General features: G+C 45.0%; 1 long non-coding RNA gene across 1 annotated transcript; it reads left to right on the plus strand.

The window, feature by feature from the left end:
* Positions 1 to 867: 867 nt before the first annotated feature.
* Positions 868 to 12,064, plus strand: LOC102373611. The gene is made up of 3 exons (XR_325319.3): positions 868 to 942; positions 11,715 to 11,762; positions 11,854 to 12,064. It is a non-coding gene; the product is annotated as an uncharacterized LOC102373611 (long non-coding RNA).
* The last annotated feature ends 563 nt before the right edge of the window (positions 12,065 to 12,627 follow it).

Here is a 12,627-nt window from a genome sequence, read left to right on the forward strand (position 1 = left end):
TCTTGGCTCTGGTCTTACTCTCAGCCCCTGTCTAAGATCCTAGACCCCCTTACTAGGCCTCCAGACTACTGCAGGCTGTTCTCTCTGTGTTGGTATTCAGGAGCTACAGCCATTCTGCTTAGAAAATGTTTCTTCAGTAGCCTCCAGGATCTTACTGCTAGCTCAACTCAGCACCTGAGCTTATATCCAGTCTAAGCCAAGCCCTCCTCCTGAGTCAGATGACTTCACAATGAGCCCTGGACACACCTGCAGGCTGCTTCTCATGCATGGTCCCTAATTGCCTTCCTGCCACATCTGCAGCCTGTCTCAGCCACAGCCTGACTGCTCTTAAAGTAGCAGGAGCTCCAAACCTTGTGCTACAATCTACACCAGAGGTTCTCAAACTGTGGTCCATGAGCTTCATTCAGGTAGTCCACGGAAAGGTTGTGGAACAATCAAGAATATCTGTACTTGTAAGGTAAGACTACTGATATTGAAATATGAGTTGTGTGCTTTGATTTGAAGAACAAAAAAAAAGTTTATTAAGTGGTCTGCTGAGACCCTCAGCAATTTTCAAGCGGTCTGCTAAAAATAAAAATTGAGAACCACTGATCTAGACAATGGTATTATTGCCTTTGTATCAACTTACATGAATAATTGAGGCTCAGCTGAACAGGCAAAATTATCTTTGATGTCAGTGTTACGGCGCACCTCGCTGCCCCGCTCCTAGAGAGGGGAGAACTGCTGGGGAAAAGCCTTAGCAGAGATAATGAGCACAGCTGTGGGTTGCCAGGGCAACTAATAAGAGTCAGCTGCCTGTAGGGGGCAGGGCCTGGCTCCTATAAAGCCAAGAGTCAAGGCCAGGCTGGCAGTTCCCGGCCAGCAGCCAGAGGGGCAGGAGCTCCTGCAGTTAGGATGGGAGGAAAAGCCTAACAGCAAGTACAGCTCTTGAGAGCTCCAAAGGTTGGAGCAATGGTGCTAAGTTATAGCCAGGCGGCTTACTTTGTAGTGGCTAGGTGCCATATGTTTTAGTTGTGGCCAGGAGGCTTGCAGTATGCTTTTGCTATGCTATTACACCGGTGGTTTGGGCGAGGCTGTAGGGGTTGGAGGAGGCCTCATAGGGGGGCTCATGGTAAAGTGGGGCCCCCAGAGCCAGTGAGGGTGCACTAGGCCCTGAGAGTTGCAGGGCAAAATTGTGGGGTCAGTTAAGCTCAGAGAGGAGCGGCTGAACCTCATAGGGACCCACAGGGGGTGGGACCCTAGCACCAGTGAGGGCGCAACTTGCGGGGTGTGCAGACCCCAGCCCCAGAGAGGGGCATTTTGAGAAGCCCCAGCGTGGGCATGACGAGCCCCAGGAGGGGGCGCTATGAGGAGGCCCGAGCATGGGCGTGGCGAGCCCCAGGAAGCGGGGAGTGCACTTTAGAGAAGCCCAGCGTGGACACAGCAAGCCCAGAGAGGGGGCACCATTATTAAGGAGCCCAGTGTGGGCACAGTGAGCCCCAGAGAGGGGGCGATAATATTGAGAAGCCCGAGACGGGCATAGCGAGCCCGGCTGTAGGCTAGTGCGGCAACAGCCCTCAGATAGGGGCAGGGTGCTGCGGTGGACCCTGACGGAAGGGGTTAGTAGTACAACGCCCCAGGAGAAAGGCAAGGTGCTGCAGTGGTCCCCAGAGAAAGGGGATAGCAGTGTGGTGAGCCGGGATCAGAGAGGGTAGCCGTGTGGTTGACCTAAAGGACCGGAGACCCACTAGAGGGTCCCTGAGCGGGACAACACTTTTCGAGAAGGCCCAGAGTGGGCTTGACGAAAGTCCCAGTGAGGGGCTGTGTATTAGAGAGAGCCCAGAGTGGGCTAGACTACAGAGGAGGCCTGGGAGAGCAGGCAAGTTGATTTGTGACAGGACAACATCCAGACCATCTGCGAGGCTTGGAGCGTGGTATTAGGGTATGGTAGGAGCCGCGCGTAGCCCATAAGGCTAGGGTGCCTGGGGAGCACCCATCATACTGGGAGACCCCCAGGGGGGTCCGGGAACACACTGGGACAGAGGTCGCAGCTAACCGTGCCCAGGGAGCCGTAAGGCAGCCTCCCAACATATATTAAACAGCAAAGACATGGCGGGGGGGGATCGAGGGGGGCCCTTGGGCGGAATGGGGAGAATCGAGGGTGCCCTTGGGCCGAATTGGCATGGAGAGAGGGCCTTAAGGAGATCACGGCCCTCCTATAGGACCCCGCCGTGACAGTCAGTATTCTATGATAACTTTCAATTTTGGAGAAAGGAAGGGGGAAACCCAGATTATACACCAAGAGATGTCAAGTTTGTACATTAAAATGTGCACCTTTGTACAATGAAATGTGCACCTTTGTACGCCGTTATAGCAATGCAACTGCATAGATGATCATGTGCTATTATGGGAGGTTATGAATTGGACATTAAAGATCAGTCACTAAACATGGCAAGTACTAAACATATCATCATAACCGATAATGTGGAAGTGTGAAAACAATATACCATAATTTGCTTTTTGCTATTTTAAACCTGGATCTATTTAACTAATTCCTGTTTAACATATGATTCCCAGCTGTGCACAGCAAGCCTTCATATTAGCAATTGAAAGAACCTGACAAGCTTTGTCTTGGCAGTAATACCACAGAATCATCCAACTTGACTTGTCTATGGTATTACATTTGTTTTGACCTGGATAACTCACAGAGCATTTGAAAGATATACCAAAACAAGATTTAAAAAATGATTGCATTCCAGGTTGTTACATTCATAAAGGATCAAAAGCTAATCTATCCTTTAGCTGCTCAGAATAAAGCTGAACTGCAAACACCAAATGTCTTAAACTAACACTATGACTTTTCATTTGCACAAATTCATACATGTACATTCAGTAGTTCACACCATATTTATATATCAATTCTTGATAAAACAAACCTTGATAAAAACCTTAATTTATAAATAAATCTCGCTAATAAGCAACTGAATCCATTTGTTTTAACAAGAAGAGGTATATACTGCATAAAATTTTGTTTTCCCTCCCATTGCAATTTAATAGATTCGTGTTGAGAGACAAACTTTTATATCCTGTGTGTGTACTGTATCAAATCTAATTCATTTAAGTTACATAGAAAGTATTAAGGGGGATTATCATTGTAACACATACATAATTTAGAGGTTATTTGTTTTGTTAATTTTTAGCTGCTATTATTTCAAGTGACACCTAAAGATACTAAAACAATGAGATATTTAAGATGGTTTACATTTCAAGTTAGGTAGGATTCTGTATAGAGGTGCACCGATACATTGGTCCAATATTGGATTGGCATTGATACAAAGAAAACTGAGTGCATTGGCAATTGGCCTGATGTGGCCAATAATTTGACTGATAAATGCCTGTGCATGTGCATATCCTCAGTGCAGTACACTGGTAGTGAGGAGCACAGCCCGGCAGCTTGAAGAGCAGTATGCACTGGTAAGTCTGTGGTGGATGGGAAACAGGGAGAGAAGGGTGGGGGGAGGCAGATCAATACCCCGAGTGGGGCTGGGGCTGGGGCTGGGGTGGGGAGGGACTTGGGACAGAGCCACTCATCTGGGGAGGTGTGGGGAGAGAGGGGTTCCTGCGTCTGTGCCCACCCCAGGAGGGCACACAGGGATGTGTGCCTCTGTATCTGCATGGAGCATGGGCAGGGGGGCTGTCACTGTGGGCTGGGGCCAAGGCAGCGCTGGGCTCTTCCCAGTGCATGCGGGGGGCAGAGGTTGGGCTGGGGCTGTGCTCAAGGCAGGCAGCAGTGGCACAGGAATGGGGGTTGTGGGGGCCACAGTAAAGTTTGGGGTGTTTGTAGCCCCCCCTGTGGCTCCCTCCCAGTGTTTCTGCCACTTGCCCTGAGTGCAACCTGGCCCAGTCCCCGCCAGGGGAAGCCCAATGCCACCCCGGCACCAGCCCACAGCTGCAGCCCACCCAGCCCTGACCCATGCAGATCTGGGGGTACAAGCCCCCCCATGCCCTCCTTGGGTGTGTGCAGTGGTGGGAGATGCGCCCCCCCGCCCTGCGCCCACCCCCCAATGAGCTGTGGCTCTGTCCTGCACCCTGCCCCGCCCTGGCTGGGCAGCACCTGCCCCAGCCCCAACCCCAGTCCCACTCCCTCCATCACTGCAGGGGACTTGATCTGTTCCCCCATGCCCCTTCCCTTCCACCAGAACAGACTTATCAGCTGGATGCTGTGGGGACCGAGGGTCGGTCTGAGGCTATGGCCAGTAGCCCGGACTGTCAGGTGGGGTTTTTCCACGATGGAGTAGAGTTAGGCACGGAAGCGTATTGGTTTTATAAAGAAAGCTTTACTTACACTGCCGATGGTCACAGTGCAGGGAGGAAACTTGCTTGAGTTGCGGTTGCAGACAAACAAACACAAGTGAGATCTCTTCCAAACCGCACCGAACCGAGATGAGTCATCGATATACGACTCCACGAGCACTTCACACGGGGGATACATCAAATTTACACTATGACGGGGAGTGGCTAAGAGCTGATCAGGCCTCTCTCTCCTCCAAGACACAGGCGGAGTTTGCTAGGCTCCAGAGCGCGCTCAGAGTTCCCCATGAGATAGTTGTGGAGTCCTCCAACTTGGGCGGAAGTGCTCTAACCTTTTATACGGCTAGCGAGCCAATTGCTAGCTGCCACGTAGAAATAATTTAGAATCAGCCAATAATGAGCTACAAATTTGCATGTGTGTGGCGGGAACTCTTTGCACCGGGGATTTCTCTCTGCAGCTGAGAAATCCACCGTGCAAAGAAAGCTCCATGTGGCGGGAAAATTCCAATGTGCCGAGGCACTAAAAATCATTGGGTTATGACATGCCCCCTTGCCGATTGCACAACTGGAATTTAAACCACATGCACGTCATGTGAGTCGTTATGAGCTCTCTCGGCTGGTTCGTAAGTTAAACGGTTAAACACAAATTCAGACAACAAAATAAGTTCGTCCTCAAAGGACCAAATTAGATAATAACCGGCACTAACACACAGACACATAATTATGTTCATAACCAGAAATTCAACTATCAGGACTTCAGTGGGCGTCATGGCGAGGTCACGAGTCAAGTCCTCGCCTCTTCAATGATGTTCTCCATCTCTCTCTCTCAGGACTTCCCTCCACCACGCACTCTGAGTCCTGGACCTGTAAAAAGAAAATCCTCAAAATGATAAATTAACCTATATTACAATATTTACATGGAACCACGCGCGATGGGGCAGTCAGCAAGATTTGCCGCTGATTCCCGCTTTTCACAGCACACAATACAGGTGCTCGGGCACGGCTCCGCTTTAGACGATTTTTCTCCTGCATGCTCATGGATACAACCGACGCGGGAGCGGGTGGGAAAAACCCCCGGGGGTGACGCGGAAGTGGATGGCAAACACCGCGGGGTTCTATCCATGCTCAGCAAGACGAAAACATCGATGACAACGTTGAGGAGTTGTCGTCTGGCTTGTCTGGATACTGAAAACCCAGATCGTAGGCCAGTTGCCATTGGCCTGCGTCTCCCAGGATTCGGAGCTGTCGTTTGGTGAGCCCAGAATGGTTTATGAGGAACCCAAACTTGATTCACTCTTCGGGCATTCTCTGCAGCAACAGTTGATCAGATTCGCTAGGGCTTGCGCCCTGAGCTTCGACCAGGTATATAGTAGATCGATGCTCCCAGTCGCTAGGTGTTCTCGACTTCATGAGGATGCCCAATCGCAAAAGCTGACACAAAAGGTTGCTTGCAGGTTGACCAACCATGGGGTGGAGGAAAACTCAGCTACAGATGCAGCTGTATCAAAAATCGGGTTGGTATTGGCTGATATGCCTCCTTGAAAACTGGCTATCAATATCAGCCCCCCAAATCTCTATTAGTGCACCCCTAATTCTGTACATGTAAAACCTCATTCTTTTGTTGCTATAACCAGTCATATTTCTCTGTTTGTGTGGTTTCTTTCACATAGAAGGGAAAAAAGAAAACAGGGAATGTTTAACTGCTAAGAGGGAAGGCCAAACTGCTGCTTGGGATCATCCATCTGCTTTTATAATATAACTGTTTATGTTTGAATGATCCTGCAACACTACAAGTTAGATAGCTTATTTTAAAGCTGAAGCAGTTTTGCTCCTCTTGCATTTCTACAGAATTATGCAGATATAGTAGGTGCATTGTAACAGTTTATATCAGTTGACCCTGATTCTTTGATATTGATGGACTCGTTACATATTTCTGTACCCAGGCATTACATCTGGGATATAATTATAGTACTAATTAAATACAAGTCCCTCCCTCACTTTATGGATAAATAGGGCGCACTGCTATCCAGCCAAATGGCCGCACTGAAGTTAGCACACCTCTTTTTGGTCAAGGAGCCTGTTAATGTAGATCTTGGTTTACATGAGGATTTTAATACTTACAGTGCCACAGAAATCAGTCAGCAGTGGGGAAGAGACCCTGATGCCCTCAATATATACAATATTTTGTTTGAATCTAACATTAGAACAGTTATACTTTATGTGCATGTGCAGAGAGAGATGTATACTCTTTCATGCAAATTTACTTAGGAGCTATCTTGTTAAGCTGACCACAGAAAGTAAGGCTTGACCAGAAAGTACTGAAATCTTACTTGAGCATGCAGAGAAGTGACTTTTCAACCATGTAGGACTTATGTATAATGTTTTTCTTCAGGCCCAAAAGAAGTCTAACTTATAGATAATGTATTGTGCATAGCTACTGTCTTTTCCAAACTGGCATACTTCTGCAGTTTAGTTAAAATCTTTTTAAAACAAAAATCCATTTTTTTTTTTTTTTTTTACATCAGGATAATATAAGCAATTAAACAAAAAAACAAACATAGAAAAACAGATGAAAAAGTAAATACTTTTAGTACAATATAAAATAGATGCAGATAAGTGGCATGTTATTAACAATTAGGATCACAAAATATGCAAACATTTGCATAGAAATGTTATTCATATGAATGTACATATTTGTATATGGATTAGAGTTAAAAGCTATCATTTTGACATTTGTGTTGTGTCAAGAACATTACAAGCAAAAAGTGATGTGCCATTGATTCTCAAAAAATAGCTAATACATATTCACTTATATACATACACAAGCAGCATTGAGGAGGAAGATAGGAAAGTGTAAGAGAAATGATGCTTATTCAACAGAAGAATGTCTTGCCTAGAGATGCCTACAAGAGAATTGTAATCACTACCGAGGACATCCACTTTCCACAAGACCTTGAGTTTTTGAAGATAGGGAGGAAAAAGAACACTGATATTCTTGTTATAAAGGGGACAGCAATAAGCAAATAACAGTGCTAATCAAGAAAAGGTGAGGTGAGAAAGTAGTGCTACAGCATTTCTGCAACAGCCGTTGGAGCTGTCTCCAACGGCCACAAGTTGTTGGAGAGTAGGTTTAGATTAGACATTCGTAAGAACTACTTTACAGTTAGGGTGGCTAGGATCTGGAACAAACTTCCAAGGGAAGTGGCGCTGGCTCCTACCCTGGGGGTCTTAAAGAAGAGGCTTGATGCCTACGTGGCTGGGGTCATTTGAGCCCAGTTTTTCTCCTGCCCAGGCAGGGAGTCGGACTTGAAGATCTACAAGATCCCTTCCGACCCTACTTCTATGATTCTATGATTTATTTGAATTTAATAGAGAAAACTGTTTGCTAAACAACCTGGCTTAATCAACATAGTATTGTGCATGAAGGGACCACATTGAAAGTCTTTGGAGGAACACACATACACAACCAAATATATGTCTCTCCCTTATACAAAGGAGAATAGCAAAAAAATCAGTCCTTTAAGACTTGCTGCTTGTTGTCTGCTTTTTCTCTCCCATGTTCTCTGAGGGATTCAGTGGTTCAATGCTGCTCATACTTATAATGATTAAGGTCCTAATTCTTCAGCATTTTGCAACTACCATTCATTGTACCTGAGCATACTGAGTATTCATTGGTATTATTTGCTTTCCTCCTCTCTCCAGAGCTGTAAGTAATGAATCAAGGTGAAAAGCAATGGATTACCTAGGGCCTGATTGATCAATGAGGAAACACAAAATATTTGATGACTTCAGTGTTCAATAAAAAGAGAGAAAAGGCTAACATACTTAATATTCCATAGAAGGATGTAGTTAGCTGTGTTAGTCTAAAGTCAGAGGTAGTATGGCACTTTACAGATTCCTCCTACAGAAATGCATGAATTTATGTAAGATACAATCTACTTCACCAGATGTTATGAATGGATTATAGCATATTAATAGTCAATTCATAGCATCTGACACAAGTAGGCTATAGCCTACAAAAGTCTATGATACTCTGAACAAGTTAGCCTTATACCTAATATTAAATGATTCAAGAAACAACCTCTAACAGCCTTGTAACAGGGTATGATACTGGACACCTGCTCAGGCAGTGGCAGAGAATTTGTGATTGGAAAGTAAAGGTGAAACTTGGTTCCTCCCCACTCCCACTGCCCACCTTTCTAGGAACAGTGAAGAGCCCAGAAGAAATTGTAATAAGAGTGTGAGAATGGACTGTAAAGCCTGTAGCCCAGAAAAGATATGGTTTAGATCTGTTAAAGTAAAGGAAAGATGAAAGTTAGGTAAGACCCAGAAGAAGGAAGTATTGGGATTCTAGAGAGTTGTTAGAGACAATTGCTAGACCAAGATACTTGCTAGAATGATTCGTTAAAGGGGGTTTAAGAACAGCCTCACAGAACACAGAGAAGACTTGAGAGTGGGTACTAAAGAGCAGAGCCGAATTTGTAAGAGCATGGAAAGCCAGAGACTCAGTCCAAAAAGTGTGAGGCAGAGTTAATGACTTAAAGTACAGGAAGGGTTAAATCAGGAGAGAATAGAGCTGGATGGAGTCCAGAGGCTTTGAAGGGAGCTGAACGAGGGGAAAAAAAAAATCTTATAAAGGATCTAGACAACCAAGTGATCTGGCAGTCCAGAGAAGGGGCATAGAGAAAAGGCCACTGTTAAAGCTGCCAGAACTGGGAGCCTGTGATCTCAACTGGCCCAAGTAGGGGTGAGGAAGCCCAGAAGTGAGAGACTGTGCCCATAAGAAGTGAAGATGACCAAAGCAGGAGAGTGGAGGGCTTGGTCCTAGGTATGACCTGAAACTGCTACCCTCCTGGGTGTGGTAAATATGGTGAAATAACCCATAGAGGGGTATTCTCTGCAAAATGCTGCATAACCACCCTGGGAATGGGCAGGGGTGAATACAGGGCACCTTAAAACCCTAGCTCCCAATGCCTTATCGGTTACCCTTCATTAGAAAAAGGATAAAGGGAGCATACCCCAACAGAAAAACCCTTGGTGAAGACCAAGGAAAAGAGATGTGTGGCAGCAATACACCTTAGTACCACTTTGAGAAAAGAGTAATATAAAACAGTAACATAAATATAAACAATCCTGGTCACTTTATACACTTTATACACACACATACAAGAAAAACACCCCAAGAACTGTAAGCATATGTGCATTAGTACTGCACATGTCTGCATTGTAAATTTGTAACTATAACGATTTTACTGTAAGGAATTTTCCTCGGTAGGTTTGTGTGTTTTCTTTTGCAGAAACCATAGTGTAAAATTTATTGTAGTAGCGAAGGTGACTAAAAGACTATGAGGCCTCATTACCATCCACTGCATGTGCTTCACCTAAACTTCAGTTTTATCACTAGAGCAAAAATTATTTTGTCTGTCTGTTTTATATTATTTGTCCTGTTGTCATCTTTTCTTTATTTGGTTGGTTAATTTATTTTAAGTTGTCAAAAGTTTAAATGTATATAAATATCATAAAGATATAATAAAATAATTGGTAATACTCCTTCTAAAATTGAATTAATCTGTGAATCCCAGACTAGGATACATTCCAACCAATTTGGACACAAAAATTATTCTAATATTTGAAACAAAAAGAAGCAATTCATATGAAAGTTTCAGTTTATTGTTTACGTATTTAGCAAATTTAAATGGCATTTATTTAAAAAGTAGTGTGTGTGTTTAACAAACAACCTGATGAAATGTTTTTTTTAAGGCTATAAAGAAAAATCTCATTTGATGCTATTTATAACACCAGCATACCAGGATCTGTATGAAAACTGCATTAACCCATTGTTTTAAAGAAAAAAGCAAGAGTTGATGAATCTAGCGTATCAATATTTGTATAAAGAGAACTCTTTATTGATTAAAGCAAAGTACAAAATGTAAAATAATGTAAAACCCTGATAGCTAATTATGTCCAATTGCAAAAAGGCCCAACCTTCTGAGTCCCAATCACTGTTTCATCAAAAGGGGGGAGGCCTGTGGAGTAGGTTACAAATAGATTTCATTAACAAATTGCCTTTCATTCTAGACTAACTGTTTGTGAACATACATATAACCTTATCAAATTTTATCTGAACAGCCCACAAAGTTTGTAAGGGACATGGATCATTTTAATGATGTCATTAACTATGACGTATAAACAGTTGGCACAATTAAAAAATAGAACAAAGTAACCCTTCAAATATGAATGATGGAAGCTATTCAAAAATGTAGTGGGGAAATACAGAAAGAAAAGATTAGCACCCTATTTTTATGGAAAATTGACAATCAAGTTATGTATTTATAACTCGAAAAAAACCAACAACTTTGGATTCCAAGTGAATTGGACCGGTGTCTATCATTAACCATCTTAGTCCAATGGTATGTGAAATACAATTGGGGAGAAGAATCAAAATGGGTACATGTATTTCAGTTAAAGTTAGTCAATGGTGTATGAAATTTAATGTACAGTAAAAGCTCTGTTATCCAGCATCCCCCGGGAATGGGGGATCCTGGATAACAAAATATGCTGGTTAATTGAGCGGCCCTGGCTGCTGCTTCTCCCGCCGCATCTGGGGCATCCCTCCGCCCTTCCTGTGGCAACACCGTCCCTCACCGCCTGTCCTGCAGGCCCTGTGGGACAGGGAAGTGGACCCCACACAGCCCTGCGCAGCCTTTTATGCCCCTGGGCCATGGTGGTGCTCTCAGCCATGGGGGCTCAGAGAAACTGGAAGTGCAGCGGTAGGCACTTCCGGTTTCACTTTATCTTACAAGCCAGCATGCCGGTTAGTAGAGCATACTGGATTGTAAGATGTCGGATAGCACAACTTTTACTGTATTAAATTTATTTAGAGGCCACAGAATGCCCAGTGACACAGACAGACAAGGTTCCTTGGGTGAATCTGATATCTTTTATTAGACCAACCCAAATAGTTGGAGAATAGTTATTAAGCAAGCTTTCGGGTTCAAAAACCCTTCGTCAGGCTAAGGAAGTTTCAGCAGTTGGTGTGCGCTCTTCCTGAATGGTATGAAAAGTAAGGAAGCCAAAGCCCAGCCGCTGGCTTCTTTACTTTTCATTCCATCCAGGAAGAGCACACACGAACTGCTGAAACTTCCTTAGCCTGACGAAGGGTTTTTGAACCCGAAAGCTTGCTTAATAACTATTCTCCAACTATTTGGGTTGGTCTAATAAAAGATATCAGATTCACCCAAGGAGCCTTGTCTGCCTATGTCCTTAGATCAACACAGCTACAACCTACACCCCAGTGACACAAATGAACTGAAAAAAACAGTGGCTATTAAACACCAATTAAAGAGAACCAGTGTTAATTTATATGTATTCTTATATTCTTCCATTTTTTATATCTTTATATGGACCTCCATCTGATCTCGTAGAGGCGTTCTCAGGCGGCCTTCGAGCGTTCACTTGACTCCGGCCAAGGGGTATGTCCCCAGAACTTAGGTGTTAGTTCACGCTCCACCCTGAGGATAGCCCCAACACTCACCTGCCATGACTTGGTCTTCTCTTTTCCAGTGAGGAGGCTCCTTCCCAGGGTTTCCTGCTGTTCTGGGTACTACCTAACAGAGATGTTCTTGGAGCTCCACCTTGCCTCCACCCCAGTCATGCATCAACCCTCAGGATCGCCGGATGGTGGATTGTTAGCCTGTTCCCCAACTCACCTCTCCCAGATGGCTGAGAGGCATATGATTTGTCCCCGCCTTCGCACCCGATCTCCCTCCGAGGCTGGTACCAATCTGGCCTTGATCTTCCTCTGTGACCCTGGACCCGTGGAGGGTCTTTCTTCAGTCACAACTCCGGGTCCCTCCCAAAATCAAAGTGGAATGAAGAAAAGAAAGAAAATAACAAAAGGCTCTGGGTGTGGGTTTCTGCCCACCCCAGTCATGGGTCCAGCGTCTGTGGTCCTCTCCGGTCCCTCAACATTGTCCCTTCTCTTCAATCTGGATAAGACCCCTTCAGAGGGTCTCTGTACTGTCCCTACCACAGCTGCAGACCTTTGTGGGATGTCAGTCAGGGAGCAACCTCACCCTCCAGCATCCCTGCCATCTCCCCCACCATTCTTTCGCCACCAGCTTTAGAATCTGCTGGGCACCAGTTTTTGATGACGCCATCCACTGGTGCCACCACCAGCCAGCAATAAAAATGACTGACAAACTGTGCTGGTGGCCTCTCTCAGCATGGCTCTCCCTTTCCCATGGGAAGTAAGTATGCCCTCTCTTCAGGGCTCTTTCTTTTTTTTCATGGGAAGTTTGCCCCTGCCTCAGGTCCCGCTCTGGGAGGCCATTCTGG

This window comes from Alligator sinensis, unplaced genomic scaffold (genome assembly GCF_000455745.1).
Source record: "Alligator sinensis unplaced genomic scaffold, ASM45574v1 scaffold805_1, whole genome shotgun sequence".
In the NCBI taxonomy this organism is placed as follows: Eukaryota; Metazoa; Chordata; order Crocodylia; family Alligatoridae; genus Alligator; species Alligator sinensis.